Raw genomic sequence first — 10,702 nt, forward strand, 5'->3', positions numbered from 1 at the left:
TGGCATAGGGCAGCAGCTACAGCTCTGATTAGACCCCTAGCTGGGAACCTCCATATGCAGCAGGTGCGGCCCTAGAAGAGGCAAAAAGACAAAAAAAAAAAAAAAAAAAAAAAAAGAAAAAAGAAAAGAAAAGAAAAACTTTTTGCCAGAACAGAGCTGAGGCTTCATGTCTCAGGGTCTTCAGTTTCTTTCTGCTCCTCAGATCATTCCGGCTCTGCCTGACTGTGCTATCCAGGTGTACACGGAGATATCCAAATAGAACTTTCTAAGTAGGGACCTGTCGTGATTCTAGGCTTATTTGCGTGTGTGTGAAGCACATGCTACCTTGTCTCTGACCCCACAGAGAATGTTCCCATGTACTGATGATTAATGTGCCTTTATATTCACAAATGTAGTGTGTGGGTAAGCTCCATCATTACCTCCTCCTCGCCCACCTCTTCCCTCGGTGCTTTCCTCTTCACGCTGCTGTTTTTCTCTTCGCCCACTTGTGACTCCACCATGTCTTACTTTCCTGATGTTCCCGCGGTCTAATTCCGTCTCCTTGTTCTTCATAGACATTTCATCCCCCATCCCCACAAATATATCTTACAACTCCACATATCTCATTTTTTCCCCCCTTGGCCTTCCAAATTCTCCAAAAGGAAGCACTCTCACAGCTGGGCATCTGGCTGGTCTCTAATCTCTAGTTTTCTCTGTGAACATCTCACACAACAGTCTGTTGGAATAATTTTGTTCTGTGTAATTTAGTCATACTGAATTTTCTTAGGGAAAAAAAAAAAGCTCAAGACTCCATTATTCGATTTTGTTCCCTTTCCCTTTCTCCCATTGAATCATAATGCATTTTAGAGCTTCTTTTCATTTTCGTTTTCTAATATTACAAACACAGAGGCAAAAAAAAATACACTTTTTTCCTTCCTTCAAAAAGAACCCAGAGCTGATAGCATGAGAGATTCAGTCCAATTTAAGCTCTATTGAAAGTACAGTGTAGGCTTGTGGTGTTCTATAAATAACAACCACATTTCCCAAAGCTGTCCCTGGTTTATACAGAGGACCCCAATTAAACTCAAAACAGCTAAAGAATAAACCTGTCAAAGAAAACACATTTATAGTGTGCCAGGCAGGTTAGACTATGGAATAAGTCAAATTCTAATTTCCTTAAAGTCATTGAACTTCCGTGTTTTGGCAAGATCAAATCCTAAATAATAAACCCAGCTGATTTTACACACTCCTACAAACAAGCTTTTTATTTTATAGGTTCTTGATAGCAATTTTTAGATGAGATCACATTTAGGGCAATCAAGCGTAAATAAAAGCTCATCTCCATAACCCTGAGAGTATGAATCCACCCTTTCTATCATTTCTTCTCTGATAACTCATACATGGACCTCAACTCCATATGTAAACCTTTGTTTTGATGTTTTAAAACATTACATTAGGATCCAAAGCAAACATGGTGTGCTAAATTTCAATCCCTACTACCTTGGTAGGTCTAGGCTAGGGCATGTGGAAGAGTGTGGGAGATGACAGCAATGAATACACAGACTTTCATGAGCAGGTGTGTATCCCAATTTACCAAGGGTAGATGGGCACAAATAATGGAGAGGAAATGTGGTGGCAGTGACTGGTTGGTCTGTCAATGATACCCAGCTAAAGTCAACATTTGCCTTGGCAGGCTGGTATTTCTACCTGGTGAAATGTTTTGATTTGACATGATTTCCAAATTGGTAACCAATCTTTTACCAAAAAAATTAAATGTTTTTATTTTTTGGCTGCACTCACAGCATGCAAAAGTTCCCAGGCTAGGGATAAAACCCACACCACAGCAGTGACAATGCAAGATCCTCAACCTGCTAAGCCTCCAGAGAACTCCCAAATTAGTAACCAGTCTTTGATAAGATTGTCCCTTCTCTCCTTCTGGTGTAAGGAGTTAAGAAATCCTTTTGCCTCCCATCAGGGATTGGATAAGAAAACTCTGTCTTTTAATAAATAGGACAAGTTTCCTGAGTAGTGTCCTACACAATAGAGTACTTGAATCATTCTTAGACTTCTGAGTCTAGGCTTTACTATTAAGCATCCACACAAGAACTTTCCCCTCTCTTTCCAATACAGTCATTTCTTCCTCCATTTGCTTCCCCAAGTTTATCACCTGAGAATATTGGCAGTAAAGAGCTGTAAACAGTAAAATCAAATAGTTGTATTCTGACATGTGTTAGCACCATACCATCCAGACTGCCCCTATTTGCCTGCCATCTTTTAAAGCAACACTATTCTTTCAGGAAAGGACAATTAGACAACAGTCTAAATCTGGTCTTGAGTTTAAGAGTAGATTTTCCAAAACGACCTCAGAGATGGAGCTGCCAATTCCTCCTACCCATAGTATTTGTCTTCAGTGTCCTGAAAAAAAAATATCCATTTTGCCAGTCAGTTCACACTCATTTGGACACATATCAGACAGGGAGAAAGAGATCTTCTAATCCAGTAGAACTAAATGAAGGACCAGAAAAACGGAAATGCAGCATCAAGTTGTGAATATTTTGGAACTCACTGGGCAAATTATTTCTAAGTATTCACCTCAGCAGTTTTTCCCACCATATTTAGTGGGCAAATAGCACAGTCAGTGACATCTGGCCCTCTTCGCTCTGTCACATTATTCCATTAATTTGTTTCATTTAACTGTGCTTATTCCTTTCGTTTTGCTTCTACTAGACTACTAGGCTTTTTCTTGCATTTTATCAAGCTTCCAAACAGTCAGCATTGATCCTTCATCCATCCAATTCCTTTACTAGGTACTGGCACAATACCTCTGCTTTGAACTTCCTTTGGAAACATTCATTACCTTTCTTGCTGTTTAAAATTCTGAAATATCCCTGATATGCACATTTAGCCTGAGGTAGACGAATACAGTTCTATAAAATGAAACAACAGGGTGTGATAGTTTCTTCGAAAGAAATAAAGTCCTTTGAAATTAGCGCTCTAGGAGTCTATTAACCCCTCATTCATATCTTTTGAATATTCTATGTAAAACACAGTACACTGCTAATATAATCTCCGGACTGTTTTATTCTTTTTTTTTTTTAATTTTTTGTCTTTTTGCTATTTCTTTGGGCCGCTCCCGAGGTATATGGAGGTTCCCAGGCTAGGGATCGAATCGGAGCTGTAGCCGCCAGCCTATGCCAGAGCCACAGCAACGCAGGATCCGAGCCGCATCTGCAACCTACACCACAGCTCACGGCAACGCCGGATCGTTAACCCACTGAGCAAGGGCAGGGACCGAACCCTCAACCTCATGGTTCCTAGTCGGATTCGTTAACCACTGCGTCACGACGGGAACTCCCGGACTGTTTTATTCTTTAATGAACAAAAACTAAAACTAAAGGAGAAGAGAGATTATCCCATAGGGCGATATTTGAGAGCATAGTTAATATTTTAATTTCTTTCTAAGCACTGACAGGTTGCCTGTACATGAGGCAAGGGGTTTTTAATGCATTAATTTATCTGGAATGTTATTTTGCCCCAATCTGAGTCAGGTAATCTGCTAGGCACTGAGGTATACAGTTATTAAAGACAACCCTTCACTCAAGCAGTATCTAAGATAATGCATAGAGAGACAAGAAAATAATTATAAAACCACGTGTTGTTACAAGTTATGAACAAGCTAAGGACCAGGTGCCAGTTTAGGGGTTGAGGAAAGACCTCCTCAGGACTGAAGGAGTTAGAGTAGGATAGGTTAGAAAGGGAGAATGGTATTGGTCCCAGGCAAAGGGGACAGCATATGCAAAGGCACAGACATGGGAGGATAAACTGTATGTGTGGGAGTGGCTAAATTTTAGGAAGGTCTCCATCCTCCAGGATGCTCAAGATTGCAACTGGTGTGCTTGTCTCAGGTTTCCCAATAATTTATTTGTGATATGGATCAGTGTTAGAATAATGTATAACGAAACAGTAAGTAGGCTTTCCACTGTCTGCATGTGAGGATCACTTTAAACTTCATGCACTTGACCACTCTCAAGTGGTACTTGTTTGTAGATAAGTTTGATGGGAACAGACAAAAAGGTTATTTACCTGGGAAGCCAATTTCAAATTATCAGTATGGGTGAGAAAAGATACATTCTTTATGAAAATTACTCAGCCAAGACCATCATCTTAGACAAGCAGTTCTCAGACTTTAGCATTCATCATAATCCCCTGGGGGCCGTGTTAAAACACAGACTGCCAAGCCCATCTCCAGAGTTTTGATTCAGCAAGTCTGAGGAGGGGCTGAGAATTTGCATCCCTAACAAGTTCCCAGGTGATGTTTATGCTGCTGGCCTGGGACCATTCTTGGAGAAATGGGTCTACACACTTCTTTGAAAATATTGCATCACAGGACTGAAAAAAGAAAGTCACATGGACTCTTAGATATTAACCATAAATCAGAGTTTAACGTTCTCAAAATAACAGATTGCACCCAAGATGTTTTCTAACTGAAGCCTAGAGACCTTAATTCTCTTTCACTCCCCAGACCCCCACCTCCTTAGCTTTGTCCTCTGGGCTTCAGAAAGCAATGTGATTTAAATAATTTATTCTCATACTAAAAGCCTTGTTTTTGACAAGTGCACGCTCTCCTGTACTCTGGTGCTTTCTGAAATATTCTGTTATGTAAGGAACAAATTTCTCCCAAATTTAAACAGATGTCAACAGCTATTACCCTTGTGAAAGCTGCTCGTGAAAGTGTAGAGAGGGATCTTTAATGTTTTCTCTTTCTGGTAAAGGGGAAAGCAAGAAAATAAATATCAGTTTGAAGGTCCAGATACTTGCAGTTGAATTTAAATAATGAAATAAAGTGTCAATATTTTCAGGAACCATTTGTCTTAAAAAAAAAAAAAAGGTTTTTTTGCCTCCCAGAACATACATGGCATTTTTGCTAAATGAGCTTTTGCTAATCCACTGAGCACATTTGCAGAAACCGTCAAGTGAACCAAGCCTCAAAGTAGCCTCAGATTTTTTTAAATGACAAAATGGCTGTGGTTAAACAAAATATAGGCAGCGAAGCTTCGTTTTTACCCAGAAGAGGCTGTTCCCCACTTGCCTTGTTACGAAATCTGCTGGCTGAGGGAGCCTCTGGTACAATGACTCTGCAGTTATTTTAAGTATCTGTGTGGGAGGGGTGGGGGGATGGGATGGACCCAAGATTGATAAATTCCCTTACCCATCTCTGGAGGAGAGGAACTCTGGGCACAGAGAAAAGTGGAATCCATTAGATTTGGCCTTGGGGTGTGGAGGGAGGGAGGAAAAGGAAAAAAAGAACTTTGAAAATATTTCCATTTGTCCATAATTTCCGAAGCAAAACCACACAGCAAGCAGTAGAATATTTTTTTAAAAAAAGTTGTAATGAATACATCACCATTCATTCATCTCTTCACTGTCTCAGTGCTCTTGATAAACTGAGCTGAAATATTGTGTGGTTCTTATCATCTGTGTGCAATTGGGGCTGTCAGAGGCATGACTGAGAGCAACCTCAGCCAATCCCAGTTAGAAGCAACAGATTTCACTCTGGGCAACGTTTTCTTCTCACCTAGAAAACACTATATATTATTTGTGGACCTCTTGGTGAGATGATTTCTCCTAGGAAACTTGCCCACATCAGACTTCCCTGTGTCTAGCCACTTGTACAGTGACTTCCCTCTTCATGGTACCTGTCCCCCTAAACCAGGTCAGGAGTCATGAGCACTGTATTTCCTTTCCCAGGCCCCTCCCAGAACACCAGATTAGAGAGAGCAGGAAGAAACAAAAACAAGTGAAATAGCCACCTTCTCAAATGTTAGGAGTCTGACGCTTAAATCATGTAATTTAAATGTGGCCTCATAAATTTTAGACCAAGACATACACCTAAAGAATACCATAATACTGTAAATACCATAATATTTAAATATCTCTGACAACAGAGAAGACATTTGTCAAATGCATAAGCATCAAAAATAAATGAAGCCTAAGTGGATTAGTGTAAGTATCCATGCTACAGGGTTTTGAAGGAATCTAACCCAAAATAATTATTTCTGTTTTTTAATATACTGCAAATTATCCATAACTAATAGCTTTGTAGAATAAATTATATTGCTATTAAACCATTAAACCACAATGATAACTACTGTAGTTCATAAATTCTAAGATGCAAATTTTTTAAACATTTTTACATCCAAAAAACTAGGCTGCATCTTACAGTCAATGATGTAATTTTAAAAATGCATTTATTTTATTTTGCACATAGGACAACAATGCAGCTTAAACTCAATGGTGTCTTTGATTTGGTGAAATGCATAATTATCTACGACAGGAAAGAGCTTTAGCATGAAGCATTTTAACTAACAAATCATAATTTGAGTGACTACAAGGCATGAGGTAATGAGGAGACAAAGATAAATAGAATGTATCCCTCATCTCAGAGTTAACGGCATAGTAAGGTAGAGTCGTATATAAGCAACTAAGTAAGTGCAAAATTAGTGCTATGGAAGCACAAAGGAAGGAGAAAGTCATCCTGATTAAAGGATCGGAGAAGGCCCGTGGAGGAGGTGATTTCTGAGATGAGAAAGTTTCATCATGCATATTTGATGCAAGAAGATATAAATGTAGAAGGTTGAAGGAGTAGGATCTAACCTCAAGAAGAGGAGAAGTAAATTCAGAGTCTGGAAATTACCCACAAAAAAAAATGTCAGAGATGTTCCCTGGCCTTGCTCAGTGGGTTAAGGATCTAGCGTTGCCGTGAGCTGTGGTGTAGGTCACAGACGCGGCTCGGATCTCGCGTTGCTGTGGCTCTGGCATAGGCCGGCGGCTACAGTTCCAATTAGACCCCTAGCCTGGGAACCTCCATATGCCGCGGGTGTGGCCCTAGAAAAGACAAAGAGACAAAAAAATATATATATATATATATATATGTATGTCAGAGATGTGATTTCATTAACTGAATAAGTAAAGCAACTGGCAAGCCCAGTTTGAGCAAAAGTGGGAAGAGTGAGTGTGGAGTGGAATACAGATTGGTTGGGGCATGTTAAGTTGGAGGTATTTATAGGACATTGTAGTAGGCATCTGCCATTTTTGAGTGCCCACCCCACACTGGGGAATTTCCCCACTGTGTAAGTCTTGTTAGAAGGTAGAGGCCACTTCCCACTACAGAAGTTTAAAAAGCCAAATATTTGCTTTCCTGCTCCTCTCACTGCTAGGGTACAGTTGAGAATAGCTTTGGCCAAACAGACATGCCTGTCTTGGGATTTGAATCTGGAGTTAGTGATGCAAATCTGCAAGGCCAGAGGAGAATTCTTCTGGAGATAATGGCAGTGGCAGGATCCAGCGTCCATTAGAAGCTGCAGTGTCCAGCATTCACAAGTACTGTCCTTACCACACTAGTTATGCTGAATGATTTTGGCCAGAGTCCCAGGTATGAAATCTCTCTAGAACGTTGCTTGTTTTCCAACCTGGTTTTCCAGCTTTCCCAGTGGTGCTGGGAGAGAGCCAACATCTTTTCAATAGGTTGTTTTTCTGCTTAAATCCGTAAGAGTCAACTTCTGTGGTTTGCAAAGTAAGAACCCTGGGTGCTAAAGACAGACAGAAAACTTGCAAAAGGGGCACACAGCCTAGGAGAAAAGTCGGCCTAGAGAACAAAGTAGGGGAATCATTTGATTAGGGCTAAATTAAAACTAAGGAAGAAAATACAGATACAGATAGACAAAAGAGGGAGGAAGGAAATGACATTGTTTGGGAGGGAGGATGAGACCAGAACACTCAGCACATGTAAATGAAGGGAAAGAGAAGTCTGCCATAGAAAGCACATGTCCTGAGGGCCTACCATGTGCCAAGCATCTTGCCTAACCTAATTCATTTGATTTTTACAAAAATTAAGTATTGCTATCCTAACTTTACAGATAGAAAAATGAGATGTATAAAATTAATTTAAAAACTTTCTGAAAGTTATACAAATAATAAGTAGTGTGACCAGGATTCAAAGTCAAATATGACTGATTCCAGCATCACACTGCCTCCCTGGCAGGAGCTTTAGGAAGGGATTTGACACAGAAGCCAAAGAAAAGGCTTAGTGCAGAGGTTCTCAACTCTGGCTGCACATTGGAAACATCAATGGAGATATGGGAATTGCTAATGTCTGGGTACCACCCCCAGAGTTTTCCATGTAACTAGTCAGAGGTGCCTCCTGGGGATCAGTTCTTTTAAAAACTTCCCAGGTGGTTCTGATGTTCTGGCAAGGTTGAGAAACACTGTGGTAGGTGCTATTTTAGCAGAGTGAAATGACTTGAAGAATGAGCAGGAAATTAGGCTACAGAGCCACCAAGTACCGAAGTGAAGTATTGATAGGGAACAGTACAATGACAGGGAATAGTGACACGAGTTTCAAGTGAGTTGAAAAGTAAATTGTAAGTGGACACAAAGTGAATGTAGATCATTCTTATAGTAATAACTATGAAAGTGAAAGGAGATTGATAGACAGTCACTCAAGAGTCCTGCAGATGGAGAAAATGCTTTGGAGGATAAAAACCAGTGAGAACATCTGTAAGATGAGAGAAAGAGGCCCATGGGAAGTGAGAATTGCAGATGAAAGTGAGAGGGTTGGGTCCTATAAAAGACAGAGTCTGGTATATAAGAGGAGAGAAAGATTAGCTGTTTTGGAAGGGAAAAGGACACTTTTGCCTTAAATAAAGGAAGAAAATATTTTTGTTTTCTTTTTTGGTCAGAGAGGCTGAGATAGGTGGTAGGAAAGTTATGGGGGGAGCTTGAGGAAAGTGAAAGACTAGGATTGGAAAAATATAAGGAAGGGAATAAAGGAGCCAAAACAAAGGGATTAAATAGCTTTCACCTGAGATCATAGAAAAGGCATTTCAAGTGTAATCAATCATTAGGGCCACATGACTTTCTCAGACAGTACTTGGGAGTTTTGAGGAGGTGAGAAAATGGATAAGGACATTTGCCCAGAGCTGGGAACTGCCCAGACTGACTATCATAGGTCAAGGGAGTGAGGAACTTTGAGGTGCTACTGAGAGCACTTAAATCAAGCAAGTCTATTTACTTTGACATGAAATTTAGTATATTAAAATTTACATGAGGTTCTATCCCTGATTTGGCACACAAAATATGTGAAATCCATATGTTCATGCTGGAATCCAAATGCATCAGTATAGATAATGATGACTCTAATAGAGGAATAAGTTGTGGTTTCACATCAAGAAATGATTAGAATAGTGAACAGAGCCCTAAATAATTAATTTGGTAATTCAACTTTCCTGCTTTCAGACTGGTCACATTTCAGGCACTGGCCAAAACATATAGATTTAAATATAGATAAAAATCACCCCAATAAATACAAAGAGCTAGTTCCATCAATTATGCCTTTTCTAATTCAACAGACATGGAAGTTTCTCAAACATTGCTCAAGCTGATGCATCTGTTTCCCTTCTCCTAACTCAGATCTCTGAAGGCTCAAACTTTCCAGGTGTTTCTCAAACCTCATTCTAGCCACAAACCAGTTAATAGTAAGTTTTATTTGTGACACAGGTTTTGGGAAATGTTCCTCCAGACACCATGGCACTGAACTTGGTATTTTGTTCTTTGAAATGCTCTTTCAACTCAATTTGGCACAAAAATCCCTGCTGCTTAGAATGCTCTTCCTCCACCCTCATCCCTCACCCCTGCCCCTGCCCTTTCCTTTGCTCTTTTCTTTAGACAATTCCTTCAGGACTCCACTCAAGTATTCCTGTAGGCTTTCTCTGGACATATGGCCCCATAATACTCTGCTCTTACTTTCTACTTCATACCATGCATCCCAGTTCTAATTATTTGTCTAGAGTCTGCCTGCCCTGCTAACCTATAAGATTCACCAGGCACATGTCATAAGTATTCAATAAATATTTGTTGAGGGAGTTCCCGCTGTGGCTCAGCAGAAATGAATCTGACTAGGAACCATGAGGTTGCAGGTTCGATCTCTGGCCTCATTCAGTGGGTTAAGGATATGGCATTGCCATAAGCTGTGGTGTAGGTCGCAGACGTGGCTCGGATCTGGCATTGCTGTGGCTCTGGTGTAGGTCGGCAGCAACAGCTCTGATTAGACCCCTAGCCTGGGAACCTCCATATGCAGCCCTAAAAAAAAAGACAAAAAAAAATATTTGTTGAGTATTCGAATGAGTAATCATGATTGGAAAATGGATTGTATGAGACAGAAACCAAGTGAAGAAGGTTCACTTAGGAAGCTATCACAGTCAACAGATAGAGCAACTCCACCTATAGTCACTTCATTCTTATACCATTTTCATGCACACTGGCCCCTAGTGTGCTTTTCCTCCCTTGGACTATGGTGTGGGTCACAGATGTGGCTCGGATCCCATGTTGCTGTGGCTGTGGCACAGACCAGCAACTACAGCTCTGATTCAAACCCTATCCTGGGAAATTCCATATACCATGGGAGTGGCCCTAACAAGCCCCCCCCACGCAAAAAAAAGAAAAACCTAAAAAGTTTCTGTGAAAGTGATAACCACAATAAATAGCAAATGGATGAACATGAAGATGTAAAAGAGGGCATCAAAATCATAAAACGTGGCAGAGGAGAGTAAGCAGATGTAGATTTTTTTTCCTAGAATGTGTTCGAATCCATATAACTACCAGTCTAAAGCAAGTAGATGTAGGAAGAGGTTAACATACTTGAAAAACAGGGCAACCACAAATCAAA

This window comes from Sus scrofa, chromosome X, assembly GCF_000003025.6.
Source record: "Sus scrofa isolate TJ Tabasco breed Duroc chromosome X, Sscrofa11.1, whole genome shotgun sequence".
Taxonomy (NCBI): Eukaryota; Metazoa; Chordata; class Mammalia; order Artiodactyla; family Suidae; genus Sus; species Sus scrofa.